General features: G+C 42.3%; 1 protein-coding gene across 4 annotated transcripts in view; it reads left to right on the forward strand.

The window, feature by feature from the left end:
• Position 1: 1 nt before the first annotated feature.
• The window catches only part of mbnl1 (muscleblind-like splicing regulator 1), a 79,579-nt gene continuing 66,040 nt past the window's right edge, over positions 2-13,540 (forward strand). For 2 of the 4 annotated variants that reach the window (XM_077222051.1, XM_077222062.1), the window contains exons 1-2: positions 2-542; positions 932-991. The gene's annotated coding sequence lies outside the window, so the exon portion shown is untranslated. The remainder of the gene's footprint in view (positions 543-931; positions 992-13,540) is intronic. The other 2 variants (XM_077222057.1, XM_077222052.1) reach the window with 2 other exon arrangements.

Genomic DNA, 13,540 nt, shown 5'->3' on the forward strand with positions numbered 1-13,540 from the left:
TGGGGCTAGCTTGGCTGACATGTGGTAAACAGCAGTGAGTCTGGCGCTGAGGAAAAGAACAACCTTCATGGATTCACCGGCATCGTAGTTTAAAACCATGTCATGAAGTTTGATAATGACATCTAACCCCAGTAGGATTGTATGGGAGTATTTCTGTAATATTTTTTCTTAATATTACTGTAACTGGTATTTTTTGCATTATACCTGTATGTTTAGTCATTTAGCAGACGCTTTTATCCATAGCGTCTTACAATTGAGGAATATTACGAGCAATTTACTAGTAGGTTAATTTGGTAATTTACGGGAGGTTCCTTGTTTTGAATCAGATATAGTTGACAAATAACATGTAAATAATTAAGTGGCGCTTTATTATTCGTACAGAAGACATCGCAGTTGACCAAAAGGGTTTTGGACATTTAAGCAACACTTATAATATATTTGCATTATTTTAACAGAATATCAAACATAGTGGTCTTTATTTTACATAGCACAAACGCAATTTCCAAGCAAAGCATTGTACAAAAAAAGGAAATCAATAAAAGGTAACTCATGCATAAATACACACTCACTCACACACACATACATAAATGGACTCTTGTTAAAAGTGTTTTTAAAAATTTGTTAGAAAAGGTGGTTAGTTCTGAGAAAGGTTCCTGTATTCATGTTTACACATACTCATAGGTTTGATATTTTGTTATGTAATGTAATGAAATTCATGATCCAGGGTGAGCCAGAGCTTGAGAACATAATAACTACAGGCTGATTCACCACTTTTAACTTTTTACATCTTTATCATCATGTAACACAATTTAGGCAATAGAAACATTGTATACAGTTACATTATTCTTGGGAAATGTTATATAGAATATGGATAATAGAACAAACTGCTAATGTGTAGTACAAAGTAAAATAAACACCCTTCACCCTGCAGGTCCAGACCACACCATCTGCATCTGATGACGGCATGGACACAGACGTAGGACACTTGATTGTGAGTACTGAATCCAAACAATGCTTGACACAATCCATATGTTCTGGGTCCTTAAGCGCTTTGATTTGGATAGTTCAGTCTGTGTGTGGGTAATTATACACTATTTCTCAAACCTTGTCAACTTACATTGATTGTAGCGATCACCCTGCTGTTTTCGCCTGGTTTCCCATTAAGCTACTAATGTTGTTTCTGAGTGAAGTGTTGGTGAAGCCAGCAGGAGGTGTTCAGCCTGCGATCTGGATGAGTTTTCATGCCCCAGTGTAGTAATGACAACACTTCTGTAAGAAGGCATCATCCTTTGGGAAAGCGAGGTTGCTCTGGTCAGTAGAAATTCCAAGGATTCTCTTGATAAGAGTATTCAAATTTGCCCGCCTGCTTTTTTTAGTCATAGCTTCCTAATCATTGGCTCCCGTCCACTGATAGCTGGAGTGTGATGGGCGTTCTGGTGCATTATGGCTGCATCTGGTGCATTGAGAGGATCCGGTCTCAGATTACTTGTTCTGCATTGATGTTTAGGAAACGAAGATGACGTTTACCTCAGTGGCAGTTTGAGTGCTGAATCTGAAGACTGGCTTTTCTTACACATTTGCACCCTTTGACAGTTGTATTAAGTTATTTTGCTTGTTTAATGATCTTTGTAAGAGAGAGCTCTGATTATGATAATATATTTGAATCATGGTGGATTACTAAGCAACAAATATTAGATTAATTTCTTTTTATAGTTAATAAAAACTCCTGCATTTCTGTGCTATGATTGCTAGTCTATAAACATGCAATATGCAAATATAAAACATGAGAATAGTCATTGAGGTGAGGCATATGGTTAAGTAGACTTGATAAAATACATAAAATACACAGTAAAGTTGGTCTAATGCATGCTTCTGAAATGAAATGGGGAATTAACAAACCTGTGTGACTTTCTCTCTTCTGTGAAACATACAACAAAATACTTTGAGAAATATCTCAGTGTTTTTTTTTGTCCATAAATGGAAATCAGTGATAGCCAAAACTGTTTGGCTAACAAAATTCTTCAAAATATCTTCTTTGTGTTCAGCACATTTCTTTTTGGGTGAACTATGGCTTTAAGGGTTTAACAGATCGTGCTTTGATATATAGAGGCACAAACCTGGAAAATAAATAAATATAAGGAAAATAAATAAAGGAATACATGACTTGATAAAACAAATACATTAAATACTAATAAATTTAGTTCTAAAATTATTTTTGTAATTTATTTTTATTTTATAATTTTCTGTATTTCTTTTTTTATTATTTCATTTATTGTTACATTTATTTATTTGTTTTTGCAGGGGCCTTCATAGTGATTTGCAGGGAACATATAATAGCTAATCTTGTGATTGCTACATTATGTTAGATGTAAAATAAAACTTTTAGCACTGACTACATGAACGTTAATTCCGATGATTATGCTAAACACATGTATTTCAAGGAATAGTTCGCTTAAAAAAAATGAAAATTCTGTTATCATTTACTTACCCTCAAGTTTGATGGGCCCCATTGACTTCCATAGAAGGAAAATAAAATACTGTGGAAGTCAATGGGTTCCATCAACTGTCTGGTTACCGACATTCTTCAAATTATATTCTTTTGTGTTTAACAGAAGAAAGAAACTCATACAGGTTTGGAACAACTTGAGGGTGAGTAAATGATGACAGAATTTTAATTGTTATGTGAACTATTCCTTTCAGGACAGAACTGGTATTGTTTTGTGAATGCCGACCACAACCAGCAGGTGGCAGTCTAGTAGTTTAATCATATGCTGGCAAGTATGCGGTGTTGGACAAATTGTTGGATACCTTAAATACTAGGTAGGCGGCTATTTGATATAATTAAATATATATTGCTTCTTTTGTATGTGTTGATGCAAAAAGAGTTTCTCCACTAACACATGCACAAACAGTTGATTTACATGGGTGAAACTGAGGCATTTCTCTTGGCACTTCCTTGCACACTCTGCCACAAGTTTTTTCTCCACTGTGCATTGAACCCAACAAATATTTCCAGGCAAAATTTTGGAGTGATAATGTTGGATACCTCACACCTAGGTGTATAAACTGTGTTGCTCAAGAGTTAAGACACAAATGAAACGGAGGCAAGCCAAGGCAGGAGAGTGATGGGGTGTGGCTGCATGGGCGTCTGTACTCTCTGATAAATGTATCAGCAGAAGGGGATTTTTATGCGGTCATGTCTAGATATTCAAATGCACATTGGTCAGCTACATGTATTTTTGGAGTCGGTCGTGGCACTTGGCTTGCTGCGTAACTCATCACGATACTGGAGGAGTCTTACATTTCTGGATGGAAGATCAGCTCGGTTGCCTTCATAAATTGCTCAAAAAGAAGAGCAAAACTGACACGGGGGGCGATTATGAACAGTTATGAGCAATTTGTCAGTTTAAAAACAGTTTTACCACCTCAGGCCAGATTAACACAGGCAAAGGGTTGGGAAAGAGATAAACCTGTCCAAAGGCTTTCGACAACTTAAAGAAATATGATGTTGGCCTATCGCTTGACAGTACCTTCAGGCTGTCATTGTTCACAAGTCTGTTATTGTTTCACATAAACTTCATGGGATAAAGTAAGCTGGCTTAGTTCACTGATCTTATTCACAATGCATTATTTATCACATCAATTATTACTTAGTTTACATTGTCGGGATGTCTGTATAAAGTTAAAAAAGTGCCTCCGAATGTGCATTTGTGCAAGAAATCATCAACAAAAGTAGAAAAGGTCTGTGCACATATATTCAATGCACTGATTTATTCATTACGACTCATTTATAATTCATAATTCATAATGATTTCTGTCTCGTTTTAAATGATTGCTTTGTTAATTATGGCCTGCCTTTGGAGAAATCAGTTATTGCGGTTATTTATCTGTTTTATACACATGACCATGACGCTAATAGTAGCTATATCCAGACGTTGTGGTGAAAACATCTGAGGTGGAATTTAATATTGCTAATAAAGTCTAAATATAGGACACAGAGTGCATCAGCATTTCTATGCAGGGGTCAGTGGCAAACAACACTGGCCGCTAATGAAGGAATGAAGGCTGTTTTTTTTCTTTCTTACGAATGCTCCTGAGTGCTATAATGTGATTTTAAATGTGCTTTTCATTTTAAATGTCACCAAATTTGCACTAGCATGGCAGAGATATTTTAGTATGCAAGGTCTCAGATGTCCATTCAATGCAAGGGCTCGAATGTTTCATCAAAATGCACTGAAAAAATAAGTTTTTGATTTAAGTAAACTAAACTTCATTCATTGTGTTTATCAAATTGATTTGTCCAATGTATTTGAACTAACGAAATCAAAAAAAAAGTTATCTCAACTTTTGGGTGCAAGTAATCCTCATGCAAATAACAAACATAATATAATGAGCTGAGGTTTTTTTTAAATTGTGGCGGCAGATAATTACACTATTACATAATTAAATATTACACTTTGATAAAATATTACAAAGACAAACTTGATTGATTGAGATTGTTTTAATTAAAAATGTATTTAATTAAAAATTATTTTTTTTAAAATTAAATTGACATTTTTCTCATAATATACATTGCAGCATCAATTAATTTCTCAAAGAGTCTGAAAATGGTTTGTTCGAAGATCCAGTCGTCTAAACCCCTCCTTTTCGAGAACCTACTCTGCTCTGATAGGTCAGATGGCGTAGTCTGTTGTGATTGGTCTACCACTTACAGTGAGTGTCAGAAACTTAACGTCCATTAACATATCCAAGTTTCAGCTCCGGATCTTACTCAGCGTTTGATACACAGTGATACGAAGAGTAACAACGGCGTCGGTTTTACTGCATCAATTCCAGCACGAGTCCTCTTCCTTTTGAAGTGCATGGCATGCAAAGTGAATTCACAGCGCTGAAAACAGCTTCTTCTCCACATGTTTACAACACAAACCAAACTCTTTCAGGCCTCAGCTACAACTAGGGCTGGTCAATGTAGATGTTGTCATGGGCAGCCAATGAAGACCATGTTGACATTATGCCTATTTCTTACATTTTTACGTAGGTATGTAACTGGAAGTGAGACTGGAATTGACGACCTGTTTTTGTAGTTCAGAATCGATTCTTTCTTTTTGGAGACAATAACTTAATTTGTTGTGCACTTCGATATTTGAAACATTGTAGACCTTTTACATTTACAAGCAGCTATATGTGCATGACACGTATTCGAAAAAGCATAATTGGGGCACTTTAAAATGTAGTCCCATTACCTAAAAAGAAAATGTACTGTTGTTTAATAGTACTACTGAAAATAAAGAGATGAAATAGGTATATAGATAAAATAATATTTTAAATAGGTTGGGAGAGAGAGAATTTGAATTTGAATTTCTCTTTATTTTGTAAGTAGCAGTCAAATTCATGACCCTTGGAATAAGAAACAAATGCAATTTGTGATCCAGGGCGACTATCCCAGTTTGTTTGAACTCAATGAACATCTGTGATTGTGAATTTCCACAGCACTTTCCACAAATAATCAATCATCCATCAGGCAAAATCAAAGAGAGAGCAGTCACGCACCAGACCAAACTTCATTCTCTGTCTCTTTCAAATCCCTCTTCTGCTGAGCCCGTGGCCTTCGATCCACGTGTAATGGTTCGCCTTGCAGAAACACAGAATCCTGATTTTATTTCTGTGAAGCTTGTTCATTTGTCAGCTTTATCAATAGTGAGGCTGTCCATGTGACTGACGGGCCGTCCTGGTGCATCACTCGACTTGATTCTCCAAGTAAGCAATAATATCAGACAGAACTCGCAGCTAAAACCTAACTCGGCATTCAGTTTAGAGTGGATTTCATCTGTACCAGAATTGCTAGAGATCCTTTTATTTATATATTAATCTTGAAACTTAAACTTTTGCATGATTTTTGCATTCTTTTTGCAACCAAAAAGAGTAAGAGCTGTTGGGCTACTAAAACAATAAGTAGCCTATCAATAATTAAAAAAAAAAGGAAAAATATATTCCTTGATATGCCAGATCAGCAAAGGTGCAGAGCCTGTTTGATAAGAGATCACAGATAATATATGATACAGGCTCTAAAAAGACACGAAAGCAACATTTTGAAATGATTAGATAAAATCAAATCAAGCGCATTAATTTAAGACATTTTTCAAGCCAAACATTTCACAAAAAGATGCTTTAAATTATAAACCTACATAGAAAAGTAAGATAAAAATGAATTTATACACTTTATGGCTTTTCACACCTAGTCCACCTTGGGTCGTTCTAAACCCTGGGTAAATGGAATTCTGGGGGATTTTGCCTCATGTTTTACATTGCTCATAATTTACCCGGGGTTAACAATTAATTCTGCAAGCTAACGTTTCACACTGCACATTCCTACACCCTGGGTTAATGTCTTTATTTGCAGTGTCAGTGTCATTGATCGGACAAACGCAGATATGTTTACATAAAAAGCATTGCGTATCTTTTTATTATATTTTGCGGATTGTAAGTTTATGCTAGTATTGACTTTTTGGACTGTAAAGGTAATAATGAAATGGTTTCTTTTTCACTCCAATTATTGCGTTTTTTGTCACCATTTGACATTTTTCTACTCAAACGCTGAAACTATTGTCTATACCAGTGTTTCCCAACCTTTTTCAGCCACGGCACCCTTTAAAATTTCTCGGTAATTTGTGGAACCCAACACTAGTGTTGCACGATACTGGAATTTCTAACTTTGAGACAATACCTTGAAAAGTATTGATAATACCATTTTTATACCATGGGGAAAAACGGCCATATATACTTTACTGTCATGTAGATATTTTGTAATATCAAATTTTTGTCCATCTATTGAAAGCCTAGGCAATCAATCATTTCTTCTGAAGAGATCACTTTATATGTAATTACAGATTTTAGTGTAGGCTTTTATTCGTATATAAACGTTGCTCTAGTCTATTACCATTACAACTATCTCACCTAAATGTTAGATCCCTCAATGCATTTGTTGCAATTGTTGTAATTTTGTTGCAATAGCACAAGAAGACAAGAAAAGAAAGACAAAATAGTAAGCAATAAAATGAGAACAAATAAACAAAGGATAGCACAAATAAATACAACAGAATAAAAATACAAATTAAATGAACTGCTTAAAGATTGGTCTAAGAGTAGTAGGGCTATTCAGGTAAGTAATACTACAGAAATTGAGTGAAGTAATGAAATGTAAAATAACACTGGAGAGTCTTCATAGTAAAACTTAAATACAGATTAATCAATTAAAGTTGCAAAAGTTAATCAGTGATTACCAGTAACAACATAGAGAGCAGCACGTTTATTAGCACTACTTTCACTTTAAGACCTGACGCACATATCCAGTATACATGTGGGTTTTCTTTCTGAACTGTTTATGTTCACTTAGAACGATTGTGCTTATGTGAAACTCAGCAAGACGGTTGCTCCTCGGTTGGGAATAACTGGTCTATACGACTCGCTGTGTTTCAGTGACTTACCAAAGCTTGTGAGTATGAGGCAGCGCATCGTTTCACTCTGTTCATGTTGGACTCCGCAATGCAGGGTTAACACTGCAAAAGCTCCAGAGCAGGGTTTCATAACCCCGGGTAAAATGTGTGTCACGACACGCACACACGGGGAATAGAGATCCAAAAAAGCAGTTTATTTAAAAGGGTAATCCGTACTCACAACCAGTCCAAGCAAAGGTCAAATTCCAAAAAGGCAATCAAAAAACATAAAAGACAAACACTAGATATAGGCTCGAAAAGACCACGGAAGTGTGGGGACAATATACAAGGACTCCGTGACAAACACTGAAACACACATGGTATATATATACACAAGTGCAAACAAGGTGACGAGAAACAGCTGTAATGCAATGAACAATCAGTGACAGACAGGATCATGGGAAGTGTAGTGAGAATGCATAGACACCGTGAAAACTGAGGACCTCTAGTGTTTAACCCAGGGAATAACCAGACACTGTGACATAACCCCCTCCCTACGGAGCGGCTACCAGACGCTCCATCCGACCCGGGTGGTACAGGAGAGACAGGCCAGGGGGGGAAACAGGAGAGACAGACCAGGGCAAAACACACAACACGAGAGTTCAGGAGGGAGGTGGAATGGTGGAGGATCAGGGGGAGGGATGGGGGGCCAGGTCCATGAAAGGGAACAGAAACAGGGGGTAATGGTTTAGCCGGGGGCAAGGGCGAAGCAGACAGTCCATCGGGCGGCCAGGGCGAAGCAGACAGTCCATCGGGCGGCCAGGGCGAAGCAGGCGACCCATCGGGCGGCCAGGGCGAAGCAGGCGACCCATCGGGCGGCCAGGGCGAAGCAGGCGACCCATCGGGCGGCCAGGGCGAAGCAGGCGACCCATCGGGCGGCCAGGGCGAAGCAGGCGACCCATCGGGCGGCCAGGGCGAAGCAGGCGACCCATCGGGCGGCCAGGGCGAAGCAGGCGACCCATCGGGCGGCCAGGGCGAAGCAGGCGACCCATCGGGCGGCCAGGGCGAAGGTGAAGACCCCTCGGGCGGCCAGGGCGGTGAAGACCCCTCGGGCGGCCAGGGCGGTGAAGACCCCTCGGGCGGCCAGGGCGGTGAAGACCCCTCGGGCGGCCAGGGCGGTGACGACCCCTCGGGCGGCCAGGGCGGTGACGACCCCTCGGGCGGACAGGGCGGTGACGACCCATCGGGCGGACAGGGCGGTGACGACCCCTCGGGCGGACAGGGCGGTGACGACCCCTCGGGCGGACAGGGCGGAGACGACCCCTCGGGCGGACAGGGCGGTGACGACCCCTCGGGCGGACAGGGCGGTGACGACCCCTCGGGCGGACAGGGCGGTGACGACCCCTCGGGCGGACAGGGCGGTGACGACCCCTCGGGCGGACAGGGCGGTGACGACCAGGGCGAGGGCGACCATGGCACAGGAACAGCAACAGACACCGGCTCATGAACAGACCCCGGCTGACGCACTGGAACAGGCACTGGCTTTGGAACAGACATTGGCTCCAGCTCTGGAACAGGCACCGGCTCAGGAACAGACACCGGCTCAGGAACAGACACCGGCTCAGGAACAGACACCAAAACTGTAACAGCCACAAGAACAGACACAAACACAGAAACAAACACTGGCACTGGCTCTGGAACAGACATTGGCTCCAGCTCTGGAACGGGCACTGGCTCTGCCTCCGGCTCTGGAACGGGCACTGGCTCTGCCTCCGGCTCTGGAACGGGCACTGGCTTTGGAACAGACATTGGCTCCATCTCTGGAACAGGCACTGGCTCTGCCTCCGGCTCTGGAACAGGCACTGGCTCTGCCTCCGGCTCTGGAACAGCAGGCACTGGCTCTGCCTCCGGCTCTGGAACAGCAGGCACTGGCTCTGCCTCCGGCTCTGGAACAGCAGGCACTGGCTCTGCCTCCGGCTCTGGAACAGCAGGCACTGGCTCTGCCTCCGGCTCTGGAACAGCAGGCACTGGCTCTGCCTCCGGCTCTGGAACAGCAGGCACTGGCTCTGCCTCCGGCTCTGGAACAGCAGGCACTGGCTCTGCCTCCGGCTCTGGAACAGCAGGCACTGGCTCTGCCTCCGGCTCTGGAACAGCAGGCACTGGCTCTGCCTCCGGCTCTGGAACAGCAGGCACTGGCTCTGCCTCCGGCTCTGGAACAGCAGGCACTGGCTCTGCCTCCGGCTCTGGAACAGCAGGCACTGGCTCTGCCTCCGGCTCTGGAACAGCAGGCACTGGCTCTGCCTCCGGCTCTGGAACAGCAGGCACTGGCTCTGCCTCCGGCTCTGGAACAGCAGGCACTGGCTCTGCCTCCGGCTCTGGAACAGCAGGCACTGGCTCTGCCTCCGGCTCTGGAACAGCAGGCACTGGCTCTGCCTCCGGCTCTGGAACAGCAGGCACTGGCTCTGCCTCCGGCTCTGGAACAGCAGGCACTGGCTCTGCCTCCGGCTCTGGAACAGCAGGCACTGGCTCTGCCTCCGGCTCTGGAACAGCAGGCACTGGCTCTGCCTCCGGCTCTGGAACAGCAGGCACTGGCTCTGCCTCCGGCTCTGGAACAGCAGGCACTGGCTCTGCCTCCGGCTCTGGAACAGCAGGCACTGGCTCTGCCTCCGGCTCTGGAACAGCAGACACCGGCTCCGGCTCAGGGACAGCAGACATGGGCATGTCCAGGATCCGAACCAGGCGCTCCAGATAGCCCAGGTCCAAAAAGGCGGACGGAACGTGAACGGTCTCTCGCTGGGCAGACGTGACGTGAACAGTCTCTCGCTGGGCAGACGTGACGTGAACAGTCTCTGACTGGGCAGACGGGACGTGAACAGTCTCTGACTGGGCAGACGGAACGTGAACAGTCTCTGACTGGGCAGACGGAACGTGAACAGTCTCTGACTGGGCAGACGGAACGTGAACAGTCTCTGACTGGGCAGACGGAACGTGAACAGTCTCTTGACTGGGCAGACGGAACGTGAACAGTCTCTGACTGGGCAGACGAAACGTGAACAGTCTCTGACTGGGCAGACGGAACGTGAACAGTCTCTGACTGGGCAGACGGGGTGTGAACATTCTCTGACTGGGCAGACGGGGCGTGAACAGTCTCTGACTGGGCAGACGGGGCGTGAACAGTCTCTGACTGGGCAGACGGGGCGTGAACAGTCTCTGACTGGGCAGACGGAACGTGTCTCTTCCTCCTCCTCCGTCCATGAGAGCGAGAGGGTGCTGGGTTGGCCGGCGCCAACGGTGAGAGCTCTGGGCTGGACGGAACCAGTGGTGGATGGAAGTCTAGGCTGGATTGCACCACCTCAGGTTCCATGAAGGATCGAGGAGGAGAGTGATACCTGGACTCCCCTCTAGTACCTCCTCTCCTATGACCTTCGCGGTTCCCGGAATATTTTGCCAGCCGGGTTCCCTCGAATGACTCTCTGGGATGATCTGAAGGGGGTGTGGAAGCTTCCTTCAAATCAGCTTCCTCAGTCAATCGGGCCCACAGTGCAAAACACTCAAAGATGTTCATGCGAGGAGGAATCTCTTTAGGTTGAGAATTCCCCCTCTGCTGTTTCTTCCCCCTATCAGTGGCTGGAGACTTAGGAGACCCCATACCGCTGGATCTCTGCATGACGGAGTCCTTCTGTCACGACACGCACACACGGGGAATAGAGATCCAAAAAAGCAGTTTATTTAAAAGGGTAATCCGTACTCACAACCAGTCCAAGCAAAGGTCAAATTCCAAAAAGGCAATCAAAAAACATAAAAGACAAACACTAGATATAGGCTCGAAAAGACCACGGAAGTGTGGGGACAATATACAAGGACTCCGTGACAAACACTGAAACAGACAGGGTATATATACACAAGTGCAAACAAGGTGACGAGAAACAGCTGTAATGCAATGAACAATCAGTGACAGACAGGATCATGGGAAGTGTAGTGAGAATGCATAGACACCGTGAAAACTAATGACCTCTAGTGTTTAACCCAGGGAATAACCAGACACTGTGACAATGTGATGCTAAACCTGCTTCTAAGTCTTACCCGGGGTTAAATGTGGGGTTTAGAACTACGATGACCCGGGGTTAAGTGTGTGAAAAGCCCTTTTATTGTTTTATATTTTTCTAATTAAGTGATATTCATTGATAATATAAGTATGACCTACAGTAAGTTTCCAAAGTCTTTTTAGGGCCACTAGGCTTGCTTATGAAGCCATATTATAAGCAATTTTAAATAAAAATATGGCTTGAGGTAAACATACTATTTAAGGAAGAACTGTAATTTGTCACCCTCCGTTTACACGTTCATTTGCCAAAAACAACTCTTGTCAGTGTAAAAATACATTGTCTTTCTGACAGAACACTATAGCTAGGCCTATCTATTTTAATCTGTTTATTCTTTTAAAAGTACATTTTAAGATCACCCCATCAGATCAGGAAAAGGCTGATCCTGTGCTGTGTGTTGAGTCATGGTTTGTTGCAGATCATATTGGTTTCTGGGTTCTTTATATCACCCAAATATTCAGATGTTAGATTTACTAGAATTAGAGAAACATTTCTTAGTGGAACATTAAAAGGTTCTACTATGACATCAGGCTCTCACACCCTTTTGGTTCTATAACCTTTTTTTGTCGGACTATAGCGTTAAATCTAGACGTAACTTTACACCGGACTTTTGTAAAGATCTGTAGACCTCATTGCCCTCGGGCATGGATGATAACATTAGAAATTTCACACATTGCATCATCTGATCACACAGGTGATGTCACTGCGTTATTAAACCCACAGTGTGTTTGGACACAGTGTGATGAAGGCATCGGTGTCTCAGTGTGTGGGTTGCGCAAATGACTGTCTTTAGCTCAGCTATTTTGTGGGCTGTTGTTTTCCTGTTGTTTTCACTTCTCTTCGTCTCTCACCCCCTCTGCACAGAGAGCGAGTGATGTGATAAAACTACTAGATCGCTCAAACTGTAATCAGCAAAGCTCTTTATGCTTTGTAAGTAACCTTATTTGGACCCTTTCAACAGCGTTTTGCGAAAGACAATGATCTCATTCCATTAGCATTCATAAAGCTCAGCCATTCAACCGTGTTACTTAAGTTACTGTTATTTAACCCAACAAATGCTTTTCTTTAATTCATTGGAAATTTAAATGTATCAATAACTATAAACCAACATTTGGTTTCAAACTACATACTGATTGACAGCTTGATTTTGCGAAATTTACAAACCTATTTCATTTATTTGACGTTTATTGCTAGAAAACAAAAATCACTCTAATTAGGTTTTTAATCTATAATAAGACAAGCCCCAACTTTAATAAAAAAATGCTAACCTATCAAATAAATCAGTAGAAATAAAATAAAAATATAAACCATAAGAAAATATTAATAATATTATGTAATTATATTATTATACACATGACTTTTTATTATGTGATATACCTTTCAAAATAGTAATGAATTAATGTTCTGAATCTGAATGTTAAGTCATATCTTTCTTGGACCCCTATATATATATATATATATATATAACCCCAGTATGGTCAGGCAAAACAAGGAGAAGGATCTAATTAAACGAAAAAATGAAGATGATCTCTAGAAAACATATGGCAGCCGAGACAACACAAGACAAATAACTTGTATACACTCCTGGGCAAAAAAATTGAGCCAGGCCAAAAGTGGTCTTTTAATGGTCTTAACCATTTTAATCACATATCACTGGTCAGGAAATTAGCAAGAATTGCACAATACTGTAGATAAAGTAACTTAGAACGGAACATGTAGAAAGCTTTTTACAGGAAGAAAAGTTGTGTCACTCAATGTTAATGGTGTCAAACAGTTTATGCATGGTTGAAAATTGTCTCTCAGTTCGTTCGAGTTTAATGTGAGACCAAATATTCACTATAGGGTTCAAATCTGGACTCTGACCAAAACATGAACCTGATGGACTTGTTCTCAAGACTTTTCTTGTATGTCTTTGCAATTTGGACAGAAGCATTGTCTTGTTGAAAAATAACATCTGATCATTCCTCTTTATAACAACTTTTTGCAAGTGATTCTTCAATATTC

Source organism: Siphateles boraxobius, unplaced genomic scaffold (genome assembly GCF_051911475.1).
Source record: "Siphateles boraxobius isolate OS27281-9 unplaced genomic scaffold, OSU_SipBor_1 86, whole genome shotgun sequence".
Classification (NCBI taxonomy): Eukaryota; Metazoa; Chordata; class Actinopteri; order Cypriniformes; family Leuciscidae; genus Siphateles; species Siphateles boraxobius.